The 15,958-nt window shown below is 34.8% G+C and overlaps 1 long non-coding RNA gene across 1 annotated transcript; it reads right to left on the bottom strand.

Annotated features, from left to right (window-relative positions):
- Positions 1 to 14,043: 14,043 nt before the first annotated feature.
- Positions 14,044 to 14,966, bottom strand: LOC107889190 (uncharacterized). The gene is made up of 2 exons (XR_001681676.2): positions 14,748 to 14,966; positions 14,044 to 14,437 (listed from the first exon to the last, which is right to left on the bottom strand). It is a non-coding gene; the product is annotated as an uncharacterized lncRNA (long non-coding RNA).
- Positions 14,967 to 15,958: the final 992 nt, after the last annotated feature.

The following is a 15,958-nucleotide window of genomic DNA, read 5'->3' on the forward strand; positions in this document are numbered from 1 at the left end:
CTGAAGGTTACAAAGAGTGAAGGGGACGAGAGTGTTAAGGCTAGATGTTGAAGGTAATTTGTCAGAGTGTAGGCTTGGCAACTTGGGAGAGTCGATCATTGCTTCATCGTCTCTAGGGGTATTTATAGGCGAGAGTCTCTTGTAGGATGGTGTTAACATGTTGAACTTACTATTAAACTATCATTATGAAACTCGTGGGGTAGATGTTTTTAATGGGATGAGGATGTGTATGATAGGTGTAATAAGCCATTTTTGCCCGGGCCCTAAACAAAAAACCAAATAAAATAAAAATAAAAATAATTAACAGTCTAATTTTTTTACAAGCCCAAAATTACAAGGCCTGATACGCCCAAAATATTTGAAAATTTTTAGAAAGCCAAAAACCTTAGGGTTTCTAGTGCCGCTGCTCTCGTGCCACGTCAACACACCTCGTCCCGAGACTTAACATCCTTTCTGCCGCTGTTTCACCAAAGTAGCAAGAGGTTCGCTTCTCTCTTCTGTTGACCAAGTGCCGAACCTGCAAAAGAAGACCAAAAAGAACACAGAAACAGAGCAGAGAAACAGTAGCAGAAACGAAAGCATAAACAGTAGCAAATATAAAATCAAATGTACTATTCAATTATAAAAGCTACCACCATCAATGTAATGTTTTACACACACTAGAGTAATCAAAAAATAGAAATCAAAACTTCAAAGGTGATTTCTTTTTTTTTTAATCTGTTATTTATTTTTTTTATTTTTTTTAAAGAAAAAGAAGATATAAAAACAAAATCTTTTACGTTTTTGCCTGCGTCTTGCCCTCCATCTTGGAAGACCAACGGACCCTTGGGGGTTCGCCGATTGCTTGCGATAGAAATAAGCAAAAACGAAAGGTTCTTTGCTTCTTTTTATTTTTGAGGGCTTTTTTTTGGCCATTTGAAACCCCAAAATCGGGGTTCTACTTGAAAAGGGAACAAAATGTGAGACTTTTAGACTTTCCGGCGACCGTGGATGGTGGCGCCGTAGCCGGAGACCGGTGGCCGCCACAGTGCCCGATGGCCGAAGCCAAGGCTGAGCAAAGGGGCTAAAGAGGAAAAATAAAAAAAAGGCTAAGTTTTTTTTTTGAAAGAGGGTTTAAATGATATTTTTAGAGATATTTTTGGCATTTATAATGATATAAAATAGCGTCATTTGGGACTTAAGCATCAGTTTCCAAAACGACGCCATTTTGCTTAAGACTCGAAACTCGACCTGATTTTAAGCTAGGATCCGCATGTTTTTCCCCCAGAGGGATATTTACGCGTCAGTCCTTCCGCTTTTTCGCCCATTTTCAATTTAATCCTGTTCTTTTTTTTTCTTTTTAATTTTACCCTGTAATTTTTGCATTATTTGATTTCAGTCCTCTGTAAAACAGTGCACATATGGACAAGGGGATTATTTCCTAATTGGTCCCTGTCCTTCCTTCGCGCATTCGATTTTAATCCCTTAACTCATTTTATTGTTTAATTTGTTTATTTCATTATGATCTTTACTTTAAATTTTGTTTATATTTCGATTTAGTCCCTTACTTTCAATCTTTTGCATTTTATTTTCCTTTGTACTTATTTATTTGTTCATATATTTCGATTTAGTCCCTTCTTTACTCACTACTACTACTACTACTACTACTACTACTACTACTACTACTACTACTACTACTACTACTACTACTACTATTGTTATTATTATTATTATTATTATTTATGCATTTTATTACGAATTGCACCCTTAATTCCATTCATGTTTTAATTTGGTCCTCTATTTTCAATATTTTACAAATTATTTTCCTCAATGTTTATTTATTTATTTATTCCCTTGTCTTTATTATATTTAAAAATTAGTATTTTCCTTTTTTTTGTGAACTATTTTGTTATTATTATTATTGTTATCATTGTTATTATTTATTTTACTATTTACTTTATTTTTCTTTGATTGTTAATATTGGTATTAAAGTGATATGTATTATATGATTATTGCCATTATATGTACTATGAATTGCTTATTAGTACATTTATATTGTTGTCATTCATTAGTGCAACATTTTATTCATATATTATTTTTAATATTACATTAATTCTTATCCAAATACACAAAAAGGAAATTTTCAAAATAAGACAATATTTCATATTTGGGAGATTCGAGAAATCGTACCCTAACTTACGGGGTTTCGATTTTCTTGTTGAACTTAAATAACCGAATATCCTTTTAAAATTAAAATACATGAGATTTCAAATAAAAAATAAAGGCAAATTTATTCTCAAGTATTTGAAGTGCCGTGTCCTAACTTACGGAAGTGACATTTTGTTGCCTTGAGATGAGAGGGTCTTTAACATACTTTTCGATTTATTCAAGCAATTTTTAGGTAAAATTAACATTAATCCAAAGAGGGATCGTATTTTAAATTCTTTCAAAATTTTCAACTTTCGACATTAAGACATTAATTAATCAATTAGGTACCAATTTTGGGTGTTATGAGGGTGCTAATCATTCCTTTGTGCATAACTGACTCCCGAACCTGTTTCTCGAAGTTTGTAGACCAAAAATTGTTGTTTTAATAAATCAAATCGCTTATTAAAACGATCAATCATAAGGTGACCTGATCACACCTCATAAAAAAGAAGATTGGTGACGACTCTCATTTTTGTTTTTAAATAAAAAGTCGACCTTTCAAAAAAATGATTTCGACAATGGGATATACCTTGATGTTCATTCTAACTTTGATGATATAGAGTAGTTGAACTCATGTGGTCTTTGATCCCTAACGACATCACACTTCTCAAAGAAGCCTAAGGGTCTGGGCATCAGATGGTTTGTGTTTGTCCGGATGGTTGGCCCCTTCCAATTTGTTGCCGGTTGGTTTGCTGCTCAAGCAAATTTTCAGTTTGCCTTGTGTTTCCTTGCGATTGAGGTATAACATATCTATTTTAATTTTTCCCTGATTAATGAAATTTATGAATTTTTTCCTTAAAAAAAATTTGTTAGGCTCAATATTGATTTCATTATTACACAATAAATATAAACCATCACACCAATTATCATTTACTTTCACTAAACCACCCATTGTTAATTTCTTTACCACTCAATTCACCGAAGTCTAATTCTCTATTCATATAAAAAAAAGTATAATTGTCAGATATTATATAATAAATAGAAATATAGAATAGACAATCATCATACAAACAAATTTTTAATTAGATATAACTAAATTTAAATGATTTTTATCTAATAATTTACAAAATATTAGCTTTTAATGTGACATGTATTTTTCTTTATATTATAATAGAAAATTTTCAAATAATAATTAAAATTTTTTTAATATATTCAACATATAATATAGTTTTCCTTTATTTAATTAATGCAAAATAACATTGTAGAGGCCCAATATATATATATAATTGTTAACAGTCCATTTACAAGGCCCGAATATCCTATGGCCCAAACTAAAACCCTAAGCCCAGCCCAAAAACATTTAACATTTTTGGAGGAACCCTAGGGTTCCCTCCCCTTTGCGTCGCGCCGCTCCCCACGTGGTGTCAGCGCGTTCAACGCCTGACCACCCCTGGCGCCTCTGTTGCCTCAGCATAGCACCCTCTGGCCTTGTCCCATCACCTGCAAAACAAGAACAAAAAGAAAGCAAGACAGACAGCAGAGAAACACGCAAAACAGAAGCGAAACAAGTAGAGAATAGTAACAAATCATTGTAATCGGCTATAAAGCCGAAGAGAAAACCATTGTAAAAGGGGGGTCTTTTTTTAAAAAAAATCAGTGTTTTCAAACACTTTTTGAATAAAATATAAGAACAGATTCAAATACAAAAACAACAAGCAAGTCAAAAACTGATTCAATCCCGTCAAGGTCTCATTTCTTTTTCTTTTATTTTCGTCTTTTGATTACACATACATGTTTTCTTTATTTTTATTTTTTTTAAAAAAACAGAATATATATTTACATATAAATATAGCCAAAAAAATAAAAAAATATTACCTTTTTTTTATTTCCGACCACCGTGTACGGTGGCCGGCGTGGCGGACGACGGTGGTCCTATGACCGGGCCAGAGGGAATGAGAGAGGGCTTAAAGGGAGCTCTCAGGTTTTTTTGAAGAAAGAAAAGAAAAAATAAAGGTTTTTTGCAAAAATATGGCCTTTTATAACACTACCAAAACGACGTCGTTTCATTCAGCTGCAAAACACCCCGAAACGGTGTCGTTTAGGCGTCGACTCGAAGACCCGACCCGCTCCACAAAAGGATCAGCGTGTTTCTGCTAAGCGGGATAATTGAGCGCGTGGTCCTTCCGCATTTTTGTTTCTTTTAATTTAATCCTTTTTTATTTCCCTTTTGTTTTTAGATTTTCCCCTGGAATTTGCGCTTGTTTCAAATTAGTCCACGGTTTAATATTTCGTTTTGATATTTGGTTTATTTGTTTCTTAGTCCTCTTTGATTTGCGCACATTATATTTTAGCCCTTGATTTTGTTTCAATGATTCATTTTATTTATTAATTCCCCTTTTAGTTTGCATTTATTTCAATTAAGTTTGTTTATTTGAATTTATGTAATTTCTATTAATTTATTTATTATTTAGTTTTTCTTGAGTATATGATTCTGAATTATTATTATCGATTTTACATTTGTCTTAGTATATTATTTTTACTTACATTTGTACATATTTTAATTGTTTTATTATATAGTTCATTTAATTTAAAAAATTCTCTTTTATATTTCTCTGCTTTAAACATTCATATGATGTTTATTCTTAAATCCCTATTATTTTTATATATATTATTTATATTAAACTATCTTTTTAATTTATGTACATTATTTACTTATATATACATGTGTATACATTGTCTCGTATATTACTATTACTATTACTATTATTACTATCATGGCTATTACTTTTTATTATGATCATATTTTCTTTTTTGAGCTTATCCATTTATTATTTTATTATTAATTAATTTAGCATTATTTACTATTATTATTGTTATTTTTATTATTACTACTATTTTTGTCATCTTTTAAACTGTTTTATTTAATATTTCATTTTTTTGTGTTTATTTGCTTATCTTCATTTTTGTTTGTTTTACAAGCTGTTTTATTATTCTTCTATTCATGTAATTATTTTTATTTACTTGTTGGTCTTCCTACTATTTATTTAGTAAAATTTCAATACTTTCTCGTAAATTTGTATTTGTTTAAAATCTCTTCATATGTTATTTATCTTGAACCATTTTTTTGTTACTCGTTTTAAATTTTTTTTCATAAATTATTTCTTTAAAATTTATATTATTTCATGTCAAATGGTTTCATATAGTTCTAATTTAAATTGTTTTACACTCTATTGGTTTTAAGTTGTCACATATACTGTTTTAAGTCGTTGGCTACCTTAATTTGTTCCATGTATTATTTCCTTCATCATAATTTACAATTGTTTCTTAGTTTCTTTTTATTTCGCCTTCGTGTTTATTTATTTTAATCGTTTATTAATTTAGATTTCATCATTGTTATCATCGTTGTTCTTATTTTTTTTGTGTCATTGTCTTATGTTAGTTATTTATTGTTTGATTGTTCATATCAATAGTTAAAAATTATGTGATTTGTAACACCCCAAACCCGGCCCAGACGTTATGACCAGATCCGACATGCCACATCGAAGCGTTCAGAACATTTTATATTGTTGATCCAGAAAAACTTACTTAGTGTTTTAAAAGATAATTTCATTATAAGTTAAAGTGAATGGAAGCTGTGCACCAGGTAGGAAACCGAAAAAGAGGTGGTGAGTCCATCGGACTGCTTAAGTACCAAGCTTCCTTCGGATCCAATCCTGGACATGCATACCGCCATTGCTACACCTTAACGTCATGGATATTTCTAGGAAACCAATTTGATTAAGTCATTTTTAGGAAAAGTGATTAATTTTGGAAAATACTTTCATTGCGGAAGCTTTGCTTGTTGTCGTGTTATTTTGAAATCAACTGTTGTTTTTGAAAACGCGCCCTAAAGCTATCCAATTTCAACAATTAAAATAAGTAATACCTATCTTAGTAATACATATTAAAACTATCAAAAATAATTAAGCGGCCTTATTACATTTAAAAACTCAAAACTTCAAACATAAATAAAAGGATATCCAGTTCACCAGAAGAAAATCAAACTTTCAGAACGGGTGGCCACTCCGAATTCCCTCACAGCTCCAAGCCCACTATGGTTGGGGATTTCCTGCGTGGATGAAAATAAAAGGGGTGAGTTTGGGGAAACTCAGTGTGTAAGGAAAACCCATTCAAAGCCCAAGTGAGCTCAAGCCTATTGGGCCTAAGCCCATTCAGGTAACAGTGGTACTGGACCAGAGCCCTTTTCAGATTACAATAAACTGGGCCTTAGCCCCTCATTCAGATAACAGTATGGCCCATAGGCCCATTTCAAAATACATGCAACATCAATAAATATATGCAAGCCTATTTGGGGAGACTACTCAACCCACCAACCACTACACTCCACCCGTACCAGCCATACACTCCATGTGGGGAATAGCTCAACCCACCCAGCCCAACACTCCACAGTTGCAACCTTGCTGCTCAGTTAATAGTAAATTGAGGCAAAGCTCCAGTACGTGGACAAGCCACTTTTAGTACTTCCTCCATCAATATCCCAATCCCATGCATCAGATAATAACAACATGGCATGCAGTAAATAACAACAGTCAAACATGCATTTAGGTCAATTTAACCCTAAGGGTATTTCAGTAAATTTGCACCTAGGGGTATAACAGTAATTTTTCATACATAGGGGTATTATAGTAATTTAGCTATTTTTAGGGTTTTCCATGCATATTCCTACTTTTCACGTACTAACAGAATCACGTACCGAGAGTTTTTACCGAACTGGGCCTGTTGGCCCATCATTCCAATTTTGGCCCATTAAGCCCAAAAATATCAAGGGCACAGAAATCATGCACTTTGCAGTCCAAATTTTGCAGCTTACTAAAAACATTAATCGATTTACCTCACGAGCATTCGCACACTCGCAAATCTACAAAATACAGGTTTTCGGCATTTCGGCTTTTCGACTTTTGCCGATCCAGACTAAGAAAGAGGGTGTTAGTTACACACCTGTTTGCGACTATATGCTGACAAGATCCACACACGAACCGCCTACAATTGGATTACTAACACGTTAATCTAACTATTCAAATACAAACTACGTATTAACCCCTTACAATATTCGGCCAACCACACCTACAGATCATAGTAAGCTTATAAGAAATCAATAAGCAACTCATTAACAAATTTTTGTCAATGTTTACCACATAATCATAATTTCACTCCCTTTTTCTTATGGAACAAAAATTAACTAAAATTACCGGGTTCTATCTTAAGCTTGGGCCTTCTAGAGGCCCACTAACATAATTAAACCAATGCCAACATTCACAGGATTCCCGAAAATTGAGGCGTTACAACTCTACCCTCCTTAAAGAAATTTCATCCTCGAAATTTACCTAATCCAAACAGATGAGGGTATTGCTGTTGCATCGTCTCTTCTGGCTCCCAAACTCAGAAGTTTCCCCTTCCTTAACTTGTTGAAAACGAGCGACCAAAGACTCATCGTTCAACTATTTTTCCTTAATCTGATTCACCCAGGTTGGCCTTACTTACAATTCAGCCAACAAACTGCAATCATCATACAGACTCAAACGAGCAAACATTGCTCTCAGATTAGATACGGTTCTACGACTTAAAACATCGGCTACCACATTAGCCTTGCCTGGGTGATACTCAATCGAACAGTCATAATCCTTAAGCAACTCAATCCATCTCCTTTGCCTAAGGTTCAGCTCCTTCTGAGTCAACAAATACTTAAGACTCTTGTGGTCTGTGTATATAATACACCTTTCTTCATACAAGTAATGTCTCCAAATCTTAAGTGCAAATATCACTGCTGCCAACTCTAAATCATGAGTCAGATAGTTCCCCTCATGAGGCTTAAGTTGTCGTGATGCATATGCAACCACCTTACCCTCTTGCATTAACACGTAGCCCAAACCCACGTGTGATGCGTCACTGTACACACTAAAATCCTTCCCAGACTCTGGCTGAATTAACACAGGTGCTTCAGTCAGAACTTTCTTCAACTTCTCAAAAGCTTCCTGCTGCTTCTCAGTCCATACAAACGGTACTCCTTTCCTTATGAGTTTTGTCAAAGGTGCTGCCATCACAGAAAAACCTTCCACAAACCTTCTGTAGTATCCTACTAACCCTAGGAAGCTTCGAATTTCCAACACCGTCCTAGGTGGCTTCCACTCCAAAATTGCTTCAATCTTTTAAGGGTCCACCTTAATCCCTTTGGCAGAGACCACATGTCCTAAGAAGGTTACCTCTCTCAACCAAAATTCACACTTGTTGAACTTCGCAAAGAGTTCCTTCTCCCTTAACACTCGCAGCACTATACGGAGATGCTCATCATGTTTCGCTTCAGTTTTAGAATATACCAGGGTATCATCAATGAAGACGACTACGAATCGATCCAAGAATGGTTGGAACACCCGATTCATCAGATCCATAAATGCTACAGGAGCGTTCGTCAGTCCAAATGGCATAACCAAAAACTCGTAATGACCATACCGAGTCCTGAATGTCATCTTATGGATATCCGCCTCCTTTACCCTTAACTGATGGTATCCAGATCGAAGGTCAATCTTGGAAAATACTGAAGCTCCTCTAAGTTGGTCAAATAAATCATCAATCCTTGGCAGAGGGTTTTGTTCTTTATCGTCAGTTTGTTCAACTGGCGGTAATCGATGCACATGCGCATTGTTCCGTCCTTTTTCTTCACAAATAGCACCGGTGCTCCCCATGGAAACACACTTGGCCTAATGAAGCCCCTATCCAACAACTCTTGAATTTGAGCCTTTAACTCCACTAACTCCTTCGGTGCCATCCTATACGGTGCGATGGACGCAGGTGCTGCTCCAGGCAACAAATCTATTCCAAACTCAACTTCTCGGTTCGGAGGCAATTCTGGAAGCTCCTCCGGAAAAACATCTTGGAACTCCTTTATGGTCCTAACCTTATCCACTGTCAGTCCCTCCTTTTCCGAGTGACTTACAAATGCCAAATAGGCCTCACAACTTTTCTGAATCCACTTTTCGGCTCTTAATACCGACACCACATTGGAAAAATAATCCATTCGCTCACCTATCACCATAACCTCCTCATCCTTTGTGGTCCTTAACACCATTCGTTTAGCAGCACAATCCAGGGTCGCCTTATGCTTAATAAGCCAGTCCAGTCCCAAAATGAGATCAAACTCTCCGAACGGTAACTCCATCAAATCTCCAGGGAAAATCCTACCTTGAGTTTCTAAGGGTACATCCCTATACAGTTTGTCTACCCTAACCGAGTGACCCAAAGGACTTAGTACAGATACCCCACTCACAATCTCCTCAGATTAGTCCAAGTTGTCCATAATCCGTTCTGTTGCCTCCAACCAACATTCTGCCACATTCGAGGCTATACTAGACACGCCCCTAAAGATCTCCGCTCCTTTAGCCCGAAGTCGTTTAGAAATAGATCCCCGAACTCCATTGCCCGTACTTGCCCCGGTAACCCTTTCCAGAACACGAAGCATTGCCTGTGACAGGGCATCATCCCCGGCACCACGATCATGAGACTCTACCTCTGTTGCCGGTGGTACCGGTGCATCCACCGCTGGCATATGTCCCGAAGACAAAGATCTCGCTCGAGCACTTCCTCGGCCCCATTCACGGCCTCTTCCACGAACGACTCTTGTACTCATATCGTATTATCTTGATTACGAATTTTTATGCATTGATTCAATATTCCAGTGTTTATTATAGATGTTTTATGAATCAGATAGTAATTCAGAGTTTATTTTCGCAGAATCGAAGTCTAGCTACAGTTTCAGTCTCTTATCAAATTTTTCTATGGTTTCAGTATCATCCTATCTAGAGTATCCTAGCAGGATTTTAGTACAGACAGATAATTCAGAAAAATATTCAGAGAAGTTCAGAGAAATACTTATAGACTTGAGCCGGAGATTCGGAATGCCACCTTCTAATATCTAAATTTTGAAAATCGAGTTTTTCGCATTCTTTATAAAATTTTCGTTTTCAAAAATCTTTGTTTTTGTAAACCCATTCCACAGCCGAGTTGTTGCAACCTAGGCTCTGATACCACTAAATGTAACACCCCAAACCCGGCCCAGACGTTATGACCGGATCCGACATGCCACATCGAAGCGTTCAAAACATTTTATATTGTTGATCCAGAAAAACTTACTTAGTGTTTTAAAAGATAATTTCATTATAGGTTAAAGTGAATGGAAGCTGTGCACCAGGTAGGAAACCGAAAAAGAGGTGGTGAGTCCATCGGACTGCTTAAGTACCAAGCTCCCTTCGGATCCAATCCTAGACATGCATACCGCCATTGCCACACCTTAACGTCATGGATATTTCTAGGAAACCGATTTGATTAAGTCATTTTTAGGAAAAAGTGATTAATTTTGGAAAATACTTTCATTGCGGAAGCTTTGCTTGTTGTCGTGTTATTTTGAAATCAACTGTTGTTTTTGAAAATGCACCCTAAAGCTATCCAATTTCAACAATTAAAATAAGTAATACCTATCTTAGTAATACATATTAAAACCATAAAAAATAATTAAGCGGCCTTATTACATTTAAAAACTCAAAACTTCAAACGTAAATAAAAGGATATCCAGTTCACCAGAAGAAAATCAAACTTTCAGAATGGGTGACCACTCCGAATTCCCTCACAGCTCCAAGCCCACTATGGTTGGGGATTTCCTGCGTGGATGAAAATAAAAGGGGTGAGTTTGGGGAAACTCAGTGTGTAAGGAAAACCCATTCAAAGCCCAAGTGAGCTCAAGCCTATTGGGCCTAAGCCCATTCAGGTAACAGTGGTACTGGACCAGAGCCTTTTCAGATTACAATAAACTGGGCCTTAGCCCTCATTCAGATAACAGTATGGCCCATAGGCCCATTTCAAATACATGCAACATCAATAAATATATGCAAGCCCATTTGGGGAGACTACTCAACCCACCAACCACTACACTCCACCCGTACCAGCCATACACTCCATGTGGGGAATAGCTCAACCCACCCAGCCAACACTCCACAGTTGCAGCCTTGCTGCTCAGTTAATAGTAAATTGAGGCAAAGCCTCCAGTACGTGGACAAGCCACTTTCAGTACTTCCTCCGTCAATATCCCAATCCCATACATCAGATAATAACAACATGGCATGCAGTAAATAACAACAGTCAAACATGCATTTAGGTCAATTTAACCCTAGGGGTATTTCAGTAAATTTGCACCTAGGGGTATAACAGTAATTTTCCATACATAGGGGTAGTATAGTAATTTAGCTATTTTTAGGGTTTTTCATGCATATTCCTACTTTTCACGTACTAACAGAATCACGTACCGAGGGTTCTTACCGAATTGGGCCCGTTGGCCCATCATTCCAATTTTGTCCCATTAAGCCCAAAAATATCGAGGGCACAGAAATAATGCACTTTGCAGTCCAAATTTTGCAGCTTACCAAAAACATTAATCGATTTACCTCACGAGCATTCGCACACTCGCAAATCTACAAAATACCGGTTTTCGACATTTCGGCTTTTCGACTTTTGCCGATCCAGACTAAGAAAGAGGGTGTTAGTTACACACCTGTTTGCGACGATATGCTGACGAGATCCACACACGAACCGCCTACAATTGGATTACTAACACGTTAATCTAACTATTCAAATACAAACTACGTATTAACCCCTTACAATATTCGGCCAACCACACCTACAGATCATAGTAAGCTTATAAGAAATCAATAAGCAACTCATTAATAAATTTTTGTCAATGTTTACCACATAATCATAATTTCACTCCCTTTTTCTTATGGAACAAAAATTAACTAAAATTACTGGGTTCTATCTTAAGCTTGGGCGTTCTAGAGGCCCACTAACATAATTAAACATATGCCAACATTCACAGGATTCCCGAAAATTGGGGCGTTACATGATTATTGTGAATTGTTTTCTTATTAGTATATTCATATTTATCAACATAATAATCTCATTCGCATATTACCATTCTGAATAAAATAAATACACATCGTTTTAAACTTCGTATTTGCTATTTTTTTAATAAAAAGAAAATTCTCTAATAAAAGTAATGTTTCTTGTTTGGGAAATTCGAGAGATCGTACCCTAACGTGTTGGGTTTTGATTTTTCTGTTTGATCCAAATGATCGAATATCCTTTTGGAATTAAAATACATGAGTATTAAAAATCAAAAGACAAGCTTATTCTCGATAATTTAAAATGTCGTGTCCTATCGTGTTGGATGTGATGTTTAATTACTTCGAGATAAGAAGGTCTTTAGCATCCGCTTCGATTTATTCAAATATTTTTTGTAAAACGAACATTCATAAAAAGGGATCGCAAAAATTTGAAACAAGGCAATATTTCGTGTTTGGAAATTTCGCGAAATCGTGCCCTATGTGCTGGGTTTCGATTTATCGTTTGACCAAACAACCGAATATCCTTTTTAAAATTTCAATGCAAGAGTTTTGTAAATCATGAGATGATTTTGTTATCGAAGGTTCGAAATGTCGTGTCCTACGTGCTGGATGTGATATTTTATTTCTTCGGAACAAGAGAATCTTAATATCCACCTCGAGTTATCCAAACATTCATAAAAGGGGTCGTATTTTAAAATCTTTTTAAATTTTGGCATTAAGACATTAATTAATCAATTAGGTACCAATTTTGGGCGTTACGATGGTGCTAATCCTTCCTCGTACGTAACCGACTCCCGAACTCGTTTTCTCAAACTTCGTAGACCAAAATCGTTGTTTTAGTAAATCAAAATGTTTTATTAAAATGACCAAATTACTAGGTGATCCGATCACACCTAAACAAAAAAAATTGGTGGCGACTCCCAATTTTCGTTTCCATTTTCAAAACCAAAGTCGATCCCCGTTTTTCAAAAAAATGGTTTCGACAAACATTATTTAAAATAATAACTAATTAACATAATTAACTCTAATATTAATTAAGGGATAATTAATATGCTTAAAATTTTATTAAATAATAATTTTGTTTTATATCAATAAAATTAGCACCACTTTTGTTTACATAATTTTTTTTAACTAATAATGGTAAATTATAATTATCAAAACATTTTTTCCCTATATTGTATACTTAGAAATAATTTTATTTTAAAATTAACACAATTTTTTAATTAATAATTGTAATTGTAATTATTTTAAATGTATGATTATCAAAACTTCTATTTTATTATAAATTTTTTAAATAATAATTCTAAATTAAATATTATAATTATTTTTAAATGTGAATTTAGTAATATGATGGAAAATGAAATATATTCTCACCAATTCAAAAGTTTTTTCAAATTCATGTGTTTATATATATTATAAATATACACAGACAAATAAAAAATAATATGCTAACAAGTGTTGAATATAGTGTTAAGATAACACAAATTCAAATATTAAAAATAATAGTCGAGGTTTCACTATCTCACTAATTTATATACTAATCTCATAATTATAAGCTTCAATTCTTCAACTATTTGGAACAAGTAATTAGGGATAATTTTAGAGGCGAAATCCAAATCAATATTCATTAATTGATTGCATTTTTTTTCTCTTTTCTCTAAAATGGACAAATTGATTTGTCAAATCCTTCCACTAAAATTGAGATGCTAAATGGAATCATAACAATTTTAGTCCTTAAATCTTTTTGTATTTATTTGATTTAGCTTTTACTCTTTTATTTGAAGTAAATTTATTCAAAACTTTTCATTTATATATATTGTGCCAATAAAAAAACTTAAGAATTATAAAGAATCTGATTTTTTTTTAATTCAAAAAAACCATAAATAAAATTTATATATCCAAAAATTTTAAAAAAAAAGTGTAAATAGGCCAATTTGCTCGGGCCCGAAGAAGAACCCAAAATAAAAAATAATAAACAAAAAATATTAACAGTCCATTAAATGTCCTGGCCCAATTACATGACCCAAGACCCAAATAACTAACCCAATCCCAAATAAACCCAATAGCCCAATTACAAGCCCAGTTACGAAATAACCTAACCCAATACCCCATGGCCCAAATACAATGGCCCAATACCCAGAACAGGCCCAAACGGCCCAAAAACTAAGCCAAATTTCGGCAAACCCCAAGGCAAAGGGCTCCTTGCGCCGCAGTCCTCACGAGCGGCCTAACCACATCGCATGTGCTCCCTCGCGCCGCAGCCAAGCAACCAGACAACGCCTCCGTACGCTCTGTTGCTCCAACAGCCACGCCCGCGCCTCCGTATGCTAGCACAGCCCTCGTACTCGCGCCAGCACACTCCGTACCTACGAAGAAACAGACAAAACAACAGCAGCAGCACGAAAACAAAAGAAAGAAAAATTGTATTTTTTTATTTTATTTTGAACATTCGGCTATAAAGTCTATTATTTTCGATTGTAAAGGGGTTCCCTCTTTTACGAACAAGCGCAATATACGCACACAAAAGAACAATCGAAAGCATTCGAATAGAAAAAAATTATTAAAGAAAAGGTGATTTTTTTTAGTTCTTCTTCTTCTCCGATTTAGTTCTGATTCTTTTCTTTCTCCTTGATTTTCTATTCGGTGTATAATAGAGATAAAGAAAAAGAGGCTTACCTCCGTTTTTGGTTCCCTCGAATCCTCGCTCACTTCATCGCAATCAGAGTTCGGGTGGTGATTCTGAGGCTTTTGAGCGGACCCTTGGGTTCATGGTCGGACGAAGCTGGATTTAGGCCTTTTGCATGATGACCGTCGATCAAACATGAAGATTGGGCGGCAGTTGAAGGGACCTAGGGTTCGGCTGAAGGAAAAAGGGGGGGCTAGGGTTAATGTAGCTGAAAAGCCAAATTGTAACCCTTTTAAAGGACTAGATACAGCGTCGTTTTGAGCCTGATTCAGTGGCTCCAAAAACGGCGTCGTTTCATGGCATGACCCGCACGTGTGACCCAACCCGGGAAGGATTCGCGTGTTCCCCATCAATGGGAAATTTGTCTATTTGGTCCTTCCTCCTTGTGCGGTCGTTCAATCGCATACCATTTGTTTTATTTATTCTTTTAATTTATCCCCGTAATTTGCGCTCATTTGCAACAGGATCTGCGCTTGAGTACTGCGTTTTGGGAGCTGGGTTATATCCAGCTTAAGTCCCCACACATTTGCGCGAATTACTTGTTGATCCTGTTTGCGATTATTGTTATTTGTAAATTATCCCTGTTATTTTAGGTTCAATTTTGATTTGGTCTTTCACTTGCATAGTTTGATAATTTAATATGTGTTTAGTATTTTTATATGCATTAATCCATGTAAATAATTTTGTTTGTTTACACTTGTGCAATTATTTTGAGTATTTTTTTTACGTTGTACGTCCTATGTCTTTAAATACTTTATATATATTTGTATACACATCATCCTCATAAAATTTTTACTTTATAATAACTATTATTTTGGAGTTAACAATATTCCTATCTTCTTCTTTTTTGACAAAATCATCATTTTAAAGTTTTTGTTATATTACTTTAATATCTTATTATAAAGTTTTGTTTAAATGTTTACATATATATTGATGCATAAATTATTTTAATAGGGTTCTTTATTTAAAATACTTCTTGACTATTGATCCATTTAATATTTTTATGTATATACGATATTATTTAGGAACTTCGTTTTTGTACTTATAAAACTATTGTTTCTTTATATTATGTTATTCTACTATTTATATAGTATCTCATCTAAATGCTCCATGAATAATGGTATGTATATAAGATAGATTAAATTAATTTTAGACGCATTGTCGATTTCATACTATTTTTATAATAAAATTATTACTATAT

Source organism: Gossypium hirsutum, chromosome A09 (genome assembly GCF_007990345.1).
Source record: "Gossypium hirsutum isolate 1008001.06 chromosome A09, Gossypium_hirsutum_v2.1, whole genome shotgun sequence".
Classification (NCBI taxonomy): Eukaryota; Viridiplantae; Streptophyta; class Magnoliopsida; order Malvales; family Malvaceae; genus Gossypium; species Gossypium hirsutum.